This window comes from Podarcis filfolensis (assembly GCF_964270895.1).
Source record: "Podarcis filfolensis genome assembly, chromosome: 2".
NCBI classification, from domain to species: domain Eukaryota; kingdom Metazoa; phylum Chordata; class Lepidosauria; order Squamata; family Lacertidae; genus Podarcis; species Podarcis filfolensis.
This window is the reverse complement of record NC_139605.1, coordinates 17,082,196-17,099,533: the sequence shown is the minus strand read 5'-3', so window position 1 is coordinate 17,099,533 and position 17,338 is coordinate 17,082,196. Positions and strand designations below refer to the sequence as shown.

Below are 17,338 nucleotides of genomic sequence, written 5' to 3'. Positions count from 1 at the left end.
ATCCACTTGTCCATTAAACTTGGAGGGCCTCTGGCACCATTGATTAATGCTTAGCAACAACAGTCACCTTCAATGGCCTGGTTTGCAGTCAGCAGTCAGTTAGTGGCCCTTATTCTGATTGCCCCTGCTATGAACCTAGCAACCTTTGCTGTTATCTGCTCATTTTGATCTGATAGAAGAAAGGACATTGTGGCAGTGGTTGAGCGCCCTGGGATGGTTAGTACGAGTGGGGTGATGATCTCATTCCTCAGGTCTTTGTAGAGAGTACAGGACAGGAGGATGTGTGCCACTGTTTCGGTGCTACCGTCTCCACAGGGGAAAAGACGTTTCTCAGGCGGGATCTTTTGGAATCAACCCTCAAGTACCGTAGATGGCAAAACATCCAGTCTTGCAAGTGCAAAAGCACGTCTGTATTTTGGGATAATAAGTTTGTGCAGATATGAGGCCAGAGAATCAAAATGGAGAGGTGGAAACTGAACATACCAAGGGCAGAATTTCCTTATAGTGGCCAGGTTGTTCTGATGCTCGATATCTTTTAGACGTTGACCAATTACCATATTTTTTGCCCTATAGGACACACCGTCCCATAAGGCGCACCTAGTTTTTTTGGGGGGAAACAAAGGGGAAAAAAATATTTTCCCCCCAGGCGCGGGGCTGGGGCGGGGGAAGCCCGAGCTTCCCCCGACCCCAGCCCCCAGAACAGGCAACTCTCTGCAAGCCGTGGGAGCCCAGCGCAGGGCTCCTGCACCTTGCGGAGAGCTGCGTGAAGTCTGGGCGCACTGAGCTCAGCGCGACCAGCCTTCGGCATGCAGGCAACTCTCCCCACGGCTTGTGGAGATCTGTGCGAAGCCTGGAGAGCGAGAGGGGTCGGTGCGCACCGACCCCTCTCGCTCTCCAGGCTTCAGTGAAAGCCTGCATTCACCCCATAGGATGCACACACATTTCCCCTTCATTTTTGGAGGGGGAAAAGTGCGTCCTATGGGGTGAAAAATACGGTAGACTGTTTGCTTTAGGACCACTATGCACTATTATACTAACAAACTGTGGGAGGCAGTGGAAGACAGGAGTGCCTGGCGTGCTCTTGTCCATGGGGTCACGAAGAGTCGGACATGACTAAATGACTAAACAACAACAACATGCACTATTATTGCATCAAGAATATGCTGCAGGAGCTGGCTTTATTAAATCTGTTAATAGATGACCGTAGGAATTTATTTTTCAAGGACCTGCTAATCATTGCCATGTCTGCAGCTAGAAACATAACAACACAATATTGTGAACAGCTACTAACTTTAAAGGAATGGTGAGACAGAATATGAAATATTGCCCTTATGGAAAAGGAGCAAAGCATCTTAGAGCATGGCTTACTCTGGGACAATCTACGAAGAGAGTGGAAGACACCTGACAGATATAAGCAATTCTAAACTACTTACAAGCATATTTTTTGACTATATCATTTACATGATTGTACAGCAGATTCATGGAATGTTTCTTGGGGGGGTGAGGGTATATGTTTGGTTTTTTTGGCTACATGTATTTCTAGAAAGGGAATAATAAAGCTAATTATGATAGTAAACATGTTGCAGGAGACACCTGCATTACAACACCAGCCTAGAGGGGCCCTTAAGCCACTTCCTGCCCAGGAGGAGCCAATGGGGAGCCTGGGTGGGTGGAGTCAGCCAGAGCCAGAAGGCTCTACAAGAAGAAGACATAGCTATGTGGGTTATCACATGGGGCATGAGCAGCAGTTCCTGACAATATCTACAATTTAAATGTCAAAGGTGGGGGGAAATCAGAGATGCAAGTCCTCTTCATTTTATGCTGGTTTTCTTCCAGGCATCAAACACTTGTCATTTTCATCACAGCAGACAAAGGCACGGCGTAGTTTTTTGTCCCCACTTATCTGTTCGATTCCGCATACCTTTGTGTTTTTGGATATGCACGTCTTCTCTACTTTTTTCAAGGCACCTCCTGGGCGGGCTGGGGAGAAAAAGGATAGGTGAAAGGACAGGATACGTCCTCAGTACAAGCAAAGTGTGAAGTGTAGCCACTAGTCTCTTTTCGGGAAATAACATATCCTCCAAGTGCCCCAATTTTCAAGTAACAGTCCCGGAATTGCAGAAGCCATCCCATTTTCTGATTTGATCCTGGAATGTCCAGAGGGATTGTAAGTACCCACAAAATAATCCTTACCTTTGTAAATTAATATGGTCAAGCAGTATCCATCAGGGATTGTGCAGGTAAATGGAGGCAAGCACCTCTTATTGGTGTCTGGATTCGTAATTGCGCAGTGGTGGCATGTTATGGCTTCTGCTGCAAAAGAGACACATTGTTGTAACTCTTCCTTCCTTGCAGACAACATCCCTAATGTGGTGTCAGGATGCTGTCAGCAGCCCCCGGCTGGTTGCCCAGGAAAGTATAAAGACAAGGGAAAGTTTCTTACTGCCCTTTTTTCAATCTTTAGAGAGAGAGGCTGTAGAACGCAGCCTCTTGGATAATGGCGTTGTCCCGAGTGAATCTCCACCCGCCCCGTCTCTCCCACTTCCCCGTCCGTTTCCTCTACTGGTGCTGCTACGTGCCCTCTGTCTTTGTGCTCTTTGCTCTCCTACTTTTAAGGCTCATCAGGTTCTGGGAGACAGAGGATCTGGAATGCTTTCCAATGACGTGTCAGCTGGGTGCTGTTCTTGCTCTCCCAGCTTCTCCCCCCATCTGCCTTTCAGCTATAACCTCCCTCAAACCCCTGTTGTAAATCTAAACTGTCTTCTACTTCCTCCTCCCTGGAAGGGTCAGGATGGGGAGGCAGTCTCCACCATTCCTCCTCTGCTAGTCCCAGACACGTGGGAAAGATATAAGAAGAGTTTTCTTCTGCCAGATGAAAGGTCCCAAACATTCACCAAGCTCAGCATCTTGTATGTGTTTTTGTAGTCACTAGCCAGATGTTTCTCCAACATATTTATTTACACCATTTCCACCCTGAAATGTCAACGCAGATAGACATGGTCTAAGACGGAAAGGAAGAGTTTGGGAGGGTGGTGGTAGTGCCTATCCACCCATGAGGCAAGGTGAGGGGATGACCTCAGGCGACAGGAGCCACAAGGGCAGCAGATCTGGCCTTCAAGGAATGCATTGTTCAGTACTGCTGCCGCTGCCAGAACAGCAGTGCCTCCTTGGAGCTCAGAAGCCCACCCTCAATGCCGCCTCTATAGCATTCTCTTGGCAAACTAATGCCAGCGTACTGGAAGAAGCAAAAATCACCAGTGTTGAAGCAATGATTCTTCAACATCAACTTCATTGAACCAGTCATGTTGTGCGGATGCCTGATGATCGTCTTCCGAAGCAACTACTCTATTCTGAACTTAAGAATGGAAAGCGTAATGCTGGTGGTCAACAAAAGAAGTTTAAAGACTCTGCCAAGGTAAATCCTTAAAAATGTAGTATAAACACACACAATTGGGAAACACTGGCCTGAGAGTGCCCCAAAGGGAGAACAGCCTTTACCAAAAGTGTTGTGGGCTTCGAAGATGTTCGAACTCAGGGAGAAAAGGAAAAACGAGCTAAGAGGAAGGCACATTTGGCAAACCCTCACTGTGATCAACTCCCGCCCGGAAACCTATGTCGCCACTGTGGAAGGTCGTGTGGATCCAGAATTGGCCTCCACTGTCACTTTACGGACCCACTGTTAAAACTGTGTTTATGGAAGACAATCTTACTCATCTACGAGTGATCGCCAAAAAAAGAGTGGCCTCTTGGGGAATAGGAGGCGCTGCTGGTCTCCCTGGGGGAGAAATGGTGGGGGTCGCCCTATGGGGTCTCCTGGACGCTGCACCTGCTTGCTGGGATTTAGAGGAGGAGGGTACTAAAAGTGATTTCCTTGAGAATGGGCTCCTTGAAACGGGGAGGAAAGTAGATTGTGCCACGTTAAATCAGAATAAATGTGGTTGTGGGATTCATGGTGGGGTAGGAGAAAAGGAGGGTTTATCAGTAGGAGAGGGAGAAAAGGGAATGTTAGATGCAAAATCATGGAGCAGGGGCTAACAGCCATGTAGCCAAAGGGAAACTCTGGGGAGAAGTGTCTCCGATAGAGAATCAGTGGAAGGGAATGTACCAAATGCCACATCACGGGGCAGGGGATGAAAAAGATGTATCTTCATTCCAGATCTGCAAGGAACCTATCTTCTAGTGTGGCCACCTGTTTCAGACACCTGCTAAAAACATATTTCTTGCAAGAAACCTATCCAGACGCATACTTTTATTATGTCTTCACTTGTCTTAAATATTACTATTTTTATTGGTCTTTATGCATATATAGGAACAGGAAGACTAATTTTTGTTGGTCTTTCTATATATGCGTGCACACACATATTGTTAGATGAAAACTACATAGGGATTTTTCTCTTTTGATTAAGCAATCTATGCATTTTATGGTGGACAGACTGTGCAACAAACACACACACACACACACACACACACACACACTTTGCAGAAACAAAAAAATTTTTTTCCTTCCAGTAGCACCTTAAAGACCAACTAAATTAGTTCTTGGTATGAGCTTTCGTGTGCATGCACACTTCTTCAGATACCACTATCTGAAGAAGTGTGCATGCACACGAAAGCTCATACCAAGAACTAACTTAGTTGGTCTTTAAGGTGCTACTGGAAGGAATTTTTTTTTGTTTTGTTTTGACTATGGCAGACCAACACGGCTACCTATCTGTAACTGACACTTTGCAGAAGTAGCCAGAGAACACAAATCTCACATGCTTCTTCTTGTTTGGAAGTTGAAGTGCTATGATTTCCTCTGCTTGCTCCATGCCCCTCTACTGCACAGCTACTCCTTCTAGCTTCAACCGCAAAGGCCATAAGAAACGATATTAGAGGCTTTTGACCAATCCCAGCTCCTATGCCATCCAGCAACCCTTTCACAGAGCCAGTGTGGTGTAGTGGTTAAGAGCGGTAGACTTGTAATCTGGTGAACTGGGTTCGCGTCTCCGCTCCTCCACATGCAGCTGCCGGGTGACCTTGGGCCAGTCACACTTCTCTGAAGTCTCTCAGCCCCACTCACCTCACAGAGTGTTTGTTGTGGGGGAGGAAGGGAAAGGAGAATGTTAGCTGCTTTGAGACTCCTTAAAGGGAGTGAAAGACGGGATATCAAATTCAAACTCTTCTTCTTCTTCTTCTTCTTTACAGGCCTTGTTGGGAAATGAGGTCCAAATGTGAAAAAGCAAGAAAGGCAGCAATGCCCATCAACTTGGTTTTTGGTTTTTTTGTTTTTTTTAATAATTTTTATTAACAGGCCAATCACATCACATTATCCATATCGCATTAATTCCAAATTATACAGCCAATTTTTTTTGGGGGGGGGGGGAATACCCATACATCAAGCTCAGCTCGAGTCCAAAACTATCACTTGTCTTACTGCATTAATTAGACAGTTCTGTCCAGTTTGATCCGGATAGTCCTTTGTTACTTCCTTTCTCTTCTTGTTGTTATCATAAATTCCTTTCTTTGCGATCTCTGATGGTTTTCACAAGCAGGTTAGAAGCTGGCATTCTATGTGGGTTTTGTACTCTTCCAAAAATCATATCAATCCGGGACAGCCTCTGTACAACGCTTCCATAAACAAAATTAATCTCCGATCTGTCCTTTATTTTTCTCAGGCTTACCGAATAAATCAAATGATTCTGGGGGTTCTGTCAGGTCAAACTTACATTCCAACATTCCTTCTCATTCAAACAATCCTGAGTCTCCTCCCCCAGTCCTTCTTCCTCCGGCAGACCTGTCATGGCGAGACGCCATTTTTTAACTGCGTCATAAGTAATTTTCCTCTTTTCTCACCGTTCTCCAGTCTTCTTTCCTGTTATGCTCCGTCCCACATAGTTCTTAAAATCCTGCCTGTGATTCATAGAAACGCGACGATCTTGTTTCTATCTGGGGTGAAGGGTTATTAATGTCACATCATGCAGGGAAAAAAAAAGTTTTTTCCTCCACCCCCCCTTCGTTCCAAACATACAGTCTCCTTGCGGTAATTCATCAGATGATTTACTTATCCATCCGTCACTCCTGGTCGCAGAGATCCATTAGTCAGCAGCCTTATCAGTCAAGCTTTACTTGATGTATGTGCTTTCAGCTTTCCAAACATATGTTTCCAATTATAATTCCAAGCTGCAGCAACCAGCACGTGCTAATTGGAATCGGCGTCAGGAAGATCTGAATTCACCGAGGGCCTGTGCCAAGTGTTCTGCACCCCCATCACTCATTTCAGGGGGTGCATTATGAACACCGCTGGCAGGGCAGTTTCACCTCACATCCTGAGGTGGTTAGGAAGACTGCATACTTCCCATAGCAGCCCCTTAGTACCTCGTATGGGTCAGAGAGATGTTATTGTCGGCCATCTTCCAAAGCGCCACCTGGTGGCCCCCCAGCAATGCCCATCAACTTTGGAGCCCCCCCAGTCCCTGCAAATATTTTATTGGGGGCCGAAGGGACCTGGGACCCTTCGAGTTGGCACCTATGTGACTTACCTCCTGGCATGAGGCAGAGCATAACGCAGACAGCAAGCAGCCAAGCTGGAGCCACACGAGGCTCTTGAATCTCCAGGATGAAGCCGTAACCCATTTTATAGCCCTTTTGTATGAGCAGAGAGAAATCGAGATCGTGCCACTGGGGTGCCTGTTTTTCTTCTGTGGGCAGTCGGGTTTCTACCACCCTGGCAGCTGGGCAGCTCAGTTGGTTGAGTGGAGGAGCCTGGAAAGAGCCATCTATTATATAAGTCCAGATGAAGCCTTATTGGCTTCTCTCAGGTCACCTGATCAACATGGGCTTGATAGCTGCAGTAACACACAATGGCGCTTCAGGACAGGCAGACGTCTGACCATGATGACGAACTAGGTTAATCCATCCCAGTTCTACATGTGGCAGATTATATAGTATATCTGTGTTGTTGTTCTCTCTCTCTCTCTCTTATCAGATCAGTCCTAAGCAAGCACAACATGTGTAAAATAAACCCAGTGAGCCGTATTCACAGGTGGCTCAATTAGTACCAGGGAAGCTGAACATTTGGCTTTTAGCCCTATCAAACGGCCATATCAGCTCTGCCCTTCGCAACCACTGAGCCTCATCTCTATGATACTCTTCAAGGCTCAGGGAAGTTATGTGCTTGGGTAGTGATGTGATTCATCTCAAAAAAGCAACAACCCCCCCAAAGCTCCCATTTACTGCCGTCGCTGCATATGGATTGCTCTGTGTTCCAGAGCTAATGCTTGACATGTGTAAAGATAAATGACGAAACAGAATATTCAGAGACGGATGCACGAATTTGATCCAGGACTGAGTGGCCACATGTACACAGAAGGTGTGCACACACTGAGTTTTGTTTTGTGAGGTGAATGTGGTAAATGTAAAGCTGCCGCTGTTTGTGGGTTTGTGAGTTCATCCTACACTGTTACGTGTAGGAGGGAGACTGTTTAGGACTCAGTAAAGCACAAGATATTGGGAAATTCTGGAAAAGGATGGGGATAAACTGAGATTGCAGAGTTTTGAGAAATTAAAAGGGAAGGTGAGAGATTGGTTGCATTATCATCAAATAAATGAAGCATTTAAATTGGACAGTAAAATTGGCTTCCAGGTGGAAAAATCAAAATTGGAAACAGAACTGTTAGAATCCAGTACTAAGAATTTGTCAAAAATGTATAATTTGCTGCTGAAATGGAATACACAAGAGGAAACGGTCAAATCAACTATGATTAAATGGGCTCAGGACATTGGTCATAATATTTTGTTTGCGGACTGGGAAAAGTTGTGGACCACCGGGATGAAATTTACGGCATGTAATGCCTTAAGAGAAAATATTATGAAAATGATCTATAGGTGGTACATAACCCCAGTCAAGCTTGCAAAGATCTACCATTTGCCTGACAATAAATGTTGGAAATGTAAAGAAAAGGAAGGCACTTTTTTTCACCTTTGGTGGACGTGCCCGAAGATTAAGGCATTCTGGGAAATGATTTATAATGAACTTAAAAAAGTATTTAAATATACTTTCCCCAAGAAACCAGAGGCCTTTCTCTTGGGTATTGTCGGCCAAGGGGTGTTAAAGACGGATATAACTTTCTTTATGTATGCTACAACAGCAGCTAGAATACTCATTGCAAAGTACTGGAAGACACAAGATTTACCCACACTGGAAGAATGGCAGATGAAGGTGATAGACTACATGGGCTTGGCAGAAATGACGAGCAGAATCCGAAACCAGGGAAGAGAAGCAGCGGAAGAGGAATGGAAAAAGTTCAAAGATTATCTAAAGAAATATTATAAAATTAATGAAAATTAGAATGATGTTGGACTGGAAAGTAAATGGTTACTATTAGTAACGGTTAAGACAAGGAGAATAAGGAAGATTAGCTTAAATCTAAATTAAAATAAGGGAAGATTTGCTGAACAATTGATTAGAATCTGGAATACAGAAAAGGGAGGCATGAGGAAGTCGGGGAAGAAAGGTTTAAGAAATTAAGATATGAAATGGTATTTGTTTTTCTCTGTTTTGTCTTGTTTTTGCCTTTGTTTGTTTAAGTATTTGTTGTATTTATGTTATGTTATGTTTGTGTGCTTATAAAAACTGATTAATAAAAAATATTTAAAAAAAAAAGGACTCAGTAAAGCACTGAGGGATTAGGGCAACTCCTAGAACTTGATACGAGGGCCAAGATTTAAAATTCCAGCATTGATCAGGCAGACTGTCGGCCACAATAATTAATCTTCCACATCTGGAGGCTTGGCTTGGCTTTTGGAGTGTGGACATTCTTTGTAACAGGATCTTAGGACACCAGGGATCTATAGGACGCCTATGGTAATCTATAAACAGATTTAATAAAGCCAGCTCCTGCAGCATATTCTTGACCTAATAATAATAATAATAATAATAATAATAATAATAATAATAATACCCCGTCCTTTCCCGGTTCAAAAACTGGGCTCAGGGTGGCTAACAGGTTCAGGTCATTCGGTCAACCTAAACTTTCCTTCACCCTTTGTGTTGCAAACTTACAGACAGAAAGTTTTTCCTTTTTACATTTGCAAACAGGCTTGGTTACTGGGATGCATTTGCAAACAGGCCTAGTTACTTTTCTACACAAAGCTGGGGTTCAGAATAAATTCTGTTCAATCCTTCCTTCAACACCTCAGAGAAAGATGAGGGGGAAAGCTGGGAAATAATGGGAGAGGAGGAGGAGAACAGTTCGCTGACATGTTATTACTAGAAACCATTCCAGACCCAGTGGCGGAGGGACTCTCTCCATCACCTGGGGCGGGGCGAACCACCCAGTGGCGCATGTTTGATGTCTGTATGGACTGCGCACGTGCGGCAGCCTGTGCGGTCTGTGCACGTGTACGGTTGCTGTGCGAGCGGCAGCCCATATGGACACCTGTACAGACGCAGCGCCCATACAGACTGCATGCACGCCCACCGCCACTCTACAGCTGGGGGGAGGCAGCGGGCCATCTTGTAACCCCCCAGCATGCTGCCCGGGGTGGCCTGCCCCCTCTGCAACCCCCTTTGTATGCCCCTGTCCAGACCCACCATTCTCAGAACCTGGCAAGCCTTAAAGGTAGGAAAGCAAAGAGCCCGGAGGCAGAAGGCCCTAAGCAGCAAACATAGGGGGTGTGTGTGTGCTGTTGATGAATGAGGAAGTCAGAGAGAAGGTGTGTGTGTGTGGAGATTTACTCGGGACAACGCCATTATTCCAAGGCTCGCTCAGTAAATATTGAATAAAAAGCAGGTGGTAAGGACTTTTCCTTGTCTTATCTGTTCCTGGCAACCTGCCGTGAAATGAAGACACTGGACACATTATTTAAGGTTAATGGGCGTAAAAGGCCACAACTTTATTGATTACAGGAATTGGAAGGTATTGGCCTTAGGCATTGTCTCCTCTCGACTACCCGGCACGGAGACCAGGAAGGGTTATCCACCAGCCGTGGGAGTCCTGTTGAAGTACGCCAACTAGGATCCCACGGGTGTCACCGCTCAGGGGCGTGCCGTGGGCCCTCACCTCCCTAGGTTTCGGACAGGGCAACACCCCCCGGAGTCCTCTACCGGACTACCCTTTTCATTGGGGGAAGGTGATGGCGCTTCCTTCCCCCCTTCATTTGCCTAACAATTACCCCTGCCAGTGGCTTTCCTCTGCTGCCTGACAGTGGCCAACAGGATTGCAACCTCTGCTCAGTCCTGCTCAATTTGGCTACACATGCATATTCTGCTGCTAGGGACCCATGTACACACCCAAAGCATTGCGTGGGGCTGTTTGAAAGCCTGTCTGCACACACACACCGATACAGCTCTTTTCAGGGGCTGGCTCTTCTTCTCCCCCTGCCATTCACCTTGATGGGTGGGGAACAGGCATGGACTTATTCCCTCACCCCATAGGGAAAGAGCACCTTCAGAGTCCTTGAATTTAGGTAACTATGGAATCTGTTTTTTTTTTTTTAATAAATTTTTATTAGAGTTTTACAAAAGAGAAAAATAGAGATTTACAGAATAAAAAAGAAACCACAGATAGAAATAAACAATAAAAAAAGAAGACACAAAAAATACACGTAAAACAGCTAATTAAAAAAGAAGTTAAAAAGGTAATACAAATCCATTTTTCTCCATATCCTCAAATTCATATGCTTGTATCCTTGACCTCCTCACACCTCCCCCCTTTTGTATTCCCATTTGCATACTCGGTTCAGCAAATTCTTACCCTTTTTCAATTATCTTAACTTTGTGTCATAACATATTATAACTCAATATTTTCAACCATTTATCAATACATTTTTTACATAATCTTATTAACTTTTGTTGCCAATTACCACTTATTGCCAATCCAAGCATAATTTTAACATTCATTAATTTTACAGTATTTCCGAAGACAGTCTTTAAATTTCTTCCAGTCTTCATCCACCAACTCTTCTCCCAGGTCTCGGATTCTGCCAGTCATTTCCGCCAATTCCATATAGTCCATCAACTTCATCTGCCACTCTTCCAGGGTGGGTAGCTCTTGTGTCTTCCAATACTTTGCGATAAGTATTCTTGCTGCTGTTGTTGCATACATAAAAAAAGTCCTATCCTTTTTTGGTACCAATTGGCCGACTATGCCCAAGAGAAAGGCCTCTGGCTTCTTAAGGAATGTATATTTAAATACTTTTTTCATTTCATTATATATCATCTCCCAGAAAGCCTTAATCTTTGGGCACGTCCACCAAAGGTGAAAGAATGTTCCTTCATTTTCTTTACACTTCCAACATTTATTATCGGGCAAATGATAGATTTTTGCAAGCTTGACTGGTGTCATGTACCACCTGTATATCATTTTCATAATATTCTCTCTTAGGGCATTACATGCCGTAAATTTCATACCTGTGGTCCACAACTGTTCCCAGTCAGCAAACATTATGTTATGACCGAGATCTTGTGCCCATTTAATCATAGCAGATTTAACTGTTTCATCCTGCGTGTTCCATTTTAGCAGCAAGTTATACATTCTTGAAAGTGTTTTAGTTTTGGGTTCTAACAATTCAGTTTCCAGTTTTGATTTTTCCACCTGGAAGCCTATTTTTTTATCCGAATTATAGGCCTCTCTTATTTGAAAATAATGAAGCCAGTCTCGCACCTTGTCTTTTAATTTCTCGAAACTCTGCAATTTCAATTTGTCTCCTTCTTGTTCCAATATTTCCCAATATTTCGGCCGTTTGGCCTCCATATTGGACTTTTTCAGTGCCTTTGCTTCCATTGGTGACAACCACCTTGGGGTTTTATTCTCCAGTAAGTCTTTATATCTTAGCCAAACATTAAACAATGCTTTCCTGACAATATGGTTTTTGAATGCTTTGTGAGCTTTAACCTTGTCGTACCACAAATATGCATGCCACCCAAAAACGTTATTGAAACCTTCTAAGTCCAAAATGTCTGTGTTCTCAAGAAGCAGCCATTCTTTCAGCCAGCAAAATGCGGCCGATTCATAATAAAGTTTCAGGTCTGGCAGGGCAAATCCACCTCTTTCTTTTGCGTCAGTTAGTATTTTGAATTTTATTCTGGGCTTCTTGCCCTGCCAGACAAATCTAGAAATATCTCTCTGCCACTTCTTGAAACAGTCCATCTTGTCCAAAATTTGCAAAGATTGGAACAAAAATAACATCTTTGGCAATACATTCATCTTAATAGCCGCAATTCTGCCCAACAAGGAAAGCTTCAGGTTTGACCATATCTCTAAGTCTTTCTTCACTTCTAACCAACATTTCTCATAGTTATCTTTAAATAAGTTTAAGTTCTTAGCAGTCATGTTAACCCCCAAATATTTAACTTTCTTTACTATTGTTAGGCCTGTCTCCTTCTGAAACCTTTCTTTCTCAATCGGTGTTAAATTTTTCTCAAGAACTTTAGTTTTTGACTTGTTCAACTTAAATCCTGCCACCTGACCAAATTCTTGAATCAATTCCAAAACCCTTTTCGAACTAGATTCTGGCTCCTGTAATGTTAAAACTAGGTCATCTGCGAAAGCTTTCAATTTGTATTGCTTGGCTCCGACCTGAATACCTTTAATCAAACGGTCCCTTCTAATCATATTCAATAATACCTCCAGGACAGAAATAAAAAGCAATGGGGAAATTGGGCAGCCTTGTCGTGTACCTTTCTCTATCTTAAATTCCTCTGTCACCACATTGTTAACAATTAGTTTAGCCTTTTGTTCTGAGTAAATTGCACTTATGCCATTTTCAAACCCTTGGCCCACCCCCATCCCCTGAAGATTTTTCTTCATAAAACTCCAAGAAATGTTGTCAAAGGCTTTCTCCGCATCTATAAAAATCAAAACTGCTTTGGTGTTTATGTTCACTTGCAGCTTCTCCAAAATGTTAATTATATTCCTCGTATTGTCCGACAAGTGTCTACCCGGGAGAAAGCCAGCTTGGTCCTTATGGATCTCTTCCAGTAATACTTTTTTTAACCTACTAGCCAAAATATCAGCAAATATTTTGTAATCCACATTAAGCAGGGATATGGGGCGGTAGTTCTTAAGTTGCGTCTTTTCAGACTCAGTTTTCGGTATAAGTGTAATGTAGGCTTCCTGCCACGACTCCGGCGCCTTTTTCCCCTCTAAGATCTCATTGCAGACCTCCTTTAGTGGCCGAATTAACCAGTCTTTCAAAACTCTATAATATTTGGAGGTTAAGCCATCTGGTCCTGGAGATTTACCCAACTGCATATTCTGAATGGCACCCTCCACTTCCTGTTCTGTAATTTTATCACTCAACATTGTCTTTTTTTCTTGAGAGATTTTTTGTAATCCATTTTTTCTCAGAAATTGGTCTAACTCAGTCTCTATCTGTGGCCCTTGTGTGTATAGTTGTTTAAAGTATCTCTGGAAACAGTTTCTGATTTCCAATGGATTCTGTATGATCTTTCCATTTACCTCCAAATTTGTGATAGTATTTAGTTTCTGTCTTTTCTTCATCTGCCATGCTAGCAGTTTCCCACATTTGTTAGCCGATTCAAATGACTTTTGTCTCATCTGCTTAATTTTCCATTCCACTTCCTGGTTTATCATTTTCATATATTGTATTTGATATAACTTAATTTCTCTCAGAATCTCTTGCGATTTTGGTTTCGCTCTTAATTTCTTCTCTCCTTCTTTTATTTTTTCCAGAATTTTATCTTTTTTCTCATTTTGAGTTCTCTTCTTTATTACATTCTGTTGGATCAGAAACCCTCTCATAACCGCTTTGCCTGCGTCCCAGATTGTCCTTTTTTCAACCGTAGTGTTCAGATTTATCTCAAAATAGTCTCTCAAAGTTTTTTGGGCCTTCTTAATCACCTCCTGGTCTCTGAACAGGGTGTCATTCATCCTCCATCTATAGGAACCGATTGGCGTTAGTTTCATCTCCATCTTCACTGCATTATGGTCGGAGCAAGTTTTTGGACAAATTTCCACTTTCGTGTCTTAGGTGCCAGTCCTCTAGTTATCCATATTTGGTCAATTCTTGTCCAGGTCATATTGGCTTCAGAGAAGAATGTTCCCTCTCTTCCAAGGGGGTTCTTAGTTCTCCAAATATCAATCAAGTCCATATTGTCAGCCAATTCAAAAAAGGTTTTTGGTAATCTGCCATCTTTAGTTACCACCTGTCTCTGCGACTTATCCATGTTTGTAGATACCACTCCATTCATATCTCCCATCATAATGATGTTATAGTCCAAATAGTCCAACAATGTCTCATGCAATTTCTTAAAAAATTCAGACTTCCCCTCATTTGGTGCATACACTCCTACGATCAAATATTTTTCACCTTGTGATTGAATCTCAATTGCAACAAACCTTCCTTGTTCATCTTTAAAAACAAATTTCGGTGATAGGCTCTCTTTGGCATAAATAACAACTCCTCTCTTTTTGACTTTGTCCGATGAAATAAATTCTTGACCCAATCTTTTGTTAATAAGAACTTTTCTATGGAGCCTTACCACATGGGTTTCCTGTAAACAAATTAAGTCCAATTGTTCCTTTCTCAATAAATGAAATACTTTCCTCCTCTTCTCCGGGGAGTTAAAGCCGTGAATATTCCAGCTTAATAATTGCAGAGACATGATGTATTTATTTTAATTTCCTCCAACTGCTCCCAAAAGCTCGTCGAGTTCTTGCGGTGGTATCTTTTTTTTTTATTTGTCAGGTCCCAAAGGTGGTGGTGCTGTGTCTAGAACTCCTGGTCTCTGGACTCTTAGCACTTCTGTCGCTTCTTTTTGTAAGTCTTCTTCGAAGTCTCTCAAAAATCTTTCCTTGTCTTCCACTGATCTGATTTTAAACTTTTTCCCTTTAAAGGTAAAAGACAGTCCCTGGGGGAATTCCCATCTAAAGGCTATACAATTCCTTCTCAGTAAGGCCACCAAGTCTCCGTAGTTGGTTCTCAGATCCAAAAGATATTTCGGTATATCCTTAAAAATCTCAACTCTGGAATCTTTGATCTCTAAGGTCTTCTGAAAGTGTGCACTCAGTATTTTGTCCCTCTCTTCTTTCGTACGGAGGGTCACCAAACAGTCTCTCACCCTGTTTTTCCTCCCCCCTCTTCCAAGTCTGAAGGCGCTCACTATCTTAAAATCTTTTTCCAGCTCCAAGTTCCAAAATTTCACAAATTCCTGTGTAAGATAGTCACTCAAATTGTCCTTTTCAAGTTCCGGCACGGCCCTGATCCTCAGGTTTGTCTGTCTCTCTTTCAATTCGATCATAGACAATAAAGCCTGATGATCCCCAATCTGTTTACGCATAGGTTTAATTTCTTCCTCCACAGCCACAACTTTTTCTTTTGCTTCCTCAGCTATTTTTCTAGTAGACGCCGATTCCTCCAGCAATTTTTCTATAGCTTTTGTGTTTGAATTAATGCTGGCTGTGTTCCCTTCAATTTTAGTTGATTGGTCTGAAACCTGTTTACTTAGGCCTTCCAGTTTCTCATAGATTTTATTCAGTACGGATGTAAATTCCCCTTCTGAGGCCATTCCTTTTATCTCAGTTTGCCCCGAATCTTCCTCCTGAGTCACAGGAAGGCCGGGCACAGATGCTCTACGTTGCTGGGAGACTGTACTAGACTGTTGCACTCTGCCCTTAGATCTTGTTGCTCTTTGTTCAGTCATCCCCTTTTATCTTTCAGTCAAGGTCGGTCCCACGGTCAGGCCTTACTGTGGAAATTCCCCAATGTCAGCAATGGAAAATTCCCCCAGCTAGATGCACTCTTCAATAGTCCTCTAGGGGGACACTGTAGCAGCCATAAGGTTCACAATAACAAAGTCTTTTCTAACTTTCCATGTCCCCTCCAATAAAAACATGCAACAGTTTCCAATCCAAAGAAGACTCTCAAGATGTATCTCCTTGCAGAGTTAAATCTTAGATGTAACAATGTTCATAAGTAGTGCTAGTCCAAATGTAACAGTCCTCATAAACCTGGCAGTCCGTTCCCAGGGATTCCAAAAGACAGTTGTTTTTTTTAAATTTCCCAGAAGAAATAAAGTCACTTTCCTTGCTTTCCCCCCTCTCCTGATCTGGGGGGGGGGGATTCTTTCGTTTTAATGCTTGGATTTGAAATTTTTAAAACTCCACTTTAAAGTAGTAGTGTAGAAACGTCTTTGCTTTGATCTGTTACAAAGCGGAAAGGCGGACTTCCTGTTTACACCTTTCCGCTTCAGTGCCAAATTTTCAGGTTTTTTTTTCTCTTCGAATCCAAATCTTTTAAATTCACCTACTCACGGATAGTCGTTTAGCAGCCAAATTTTCACAGGAAAAAGGTCAGCGCTCTCCGGCAACAGCTACGCGGCTTCACCCCGCAGAAGAAGCAGTCGACTCATAGCACCGCGCCGCTCCCGTTACGCTCCGGAACCCCTTACGGGGCTCCTTCGCTAAATCGGGGGGCGCTGATGGTGCCCGCCGAGTCCCACGCTCACAGACTCCTTCTGCCTGCGATTTTCAGCCGGGTCTCCGCTTCGCCGTAGCGGACAGACCCACTTTCTGCGGAGCTTCTCCCTCCTACTCAGAAGAAGACCGCCATTGCCGTTGGCGCCGCCTCCGGAAGTCAGGTAACTATGGAATCTGGACAGCCAAAGCTTAGCAGTATCCTGAGAATCCAGGAGAGAACACCACAACACTAGCAGAGTCTGTGGAGGGAAGAGGTGAATGAATTGGTTGTGAGAGCTTTCCCAAAGCAATAAGACTTGTGCCAAAATGCTAATGAGGATGGCTGTCATGGGGGGGGGTGAGAGTCCCTTGCAGCCCCCAGTTTTAGGCAGAGAACTCTCTCAGCTCCGATGACCATGTGACTTTCAGATGGATCCAGCCTTCAATAGTTTAACCTCACTTGGCTTAATATCGCTTTGCAGCAGCAAAGATGGTTTTAATACAATAGATACTTTTTTATAAAAAAAATTGCCTTGTTGAGGCAATTTTTCCTGCATAATGTGAACCAATCAGTATATTTACTATTAATGCTCAACCATACACAATTCAATCTGCATTGAAAAATAGGACTAAAGAACTTGACCCAAAAACTAGATAGAGGTTTAACAGCATATAACTTAAAATATCACAAGAAAACAAGGAAGGAGAATCAGAATCAGAGCCAACTGACCCCAAACATTCAAATCAGGGTGTATGTAGAAGACAGCAGGGAAGAACACAGGGCCTGGGTAATAATAATAATAATAATAATAATAATAATAATAATAATAATAAATACCGCACCCATCTGGCTGGGTTTCCCCAACCACTCTGGGCAGATTACAGCACATATAAAACATAATTTGTGTGGTGAGAGGTGATTCTTATGGTATTGGGGT

General features: G+C 43.2%; 1 long non-coding RNA gene across 2 annotated transcripts; it reads right to left on the bottom strand.

The window, feature by feature from the left end:
* Positions 1 to 1,359: 1,359 nt before the first annotated feature.
* On the bottom strand, positions 1,360 to 6,660 carry LOC310757413. Of its 2 annotated transcripts, none has more exons than XR_014545178.1 (3): positions 6,522 to 6,660; positions 2,194 to 2,313; positions 1,360 to 1,980 (listed from the first exon to the last, which is right to left on the bottom strand). It is a non-coding gene; the product is annotated as an uncharacterized lncRNA (long non-coding RNA). The 2 variants fall into 2 exon arrangements; XR_014545179.1 differs by having other exon boundaries at positions 2,194 to 2,310; positions 6,522 to 6,642.
* Between the last annotated feature and the right edge of the window lie 10,678 nt (positions 6,661 to 17,338).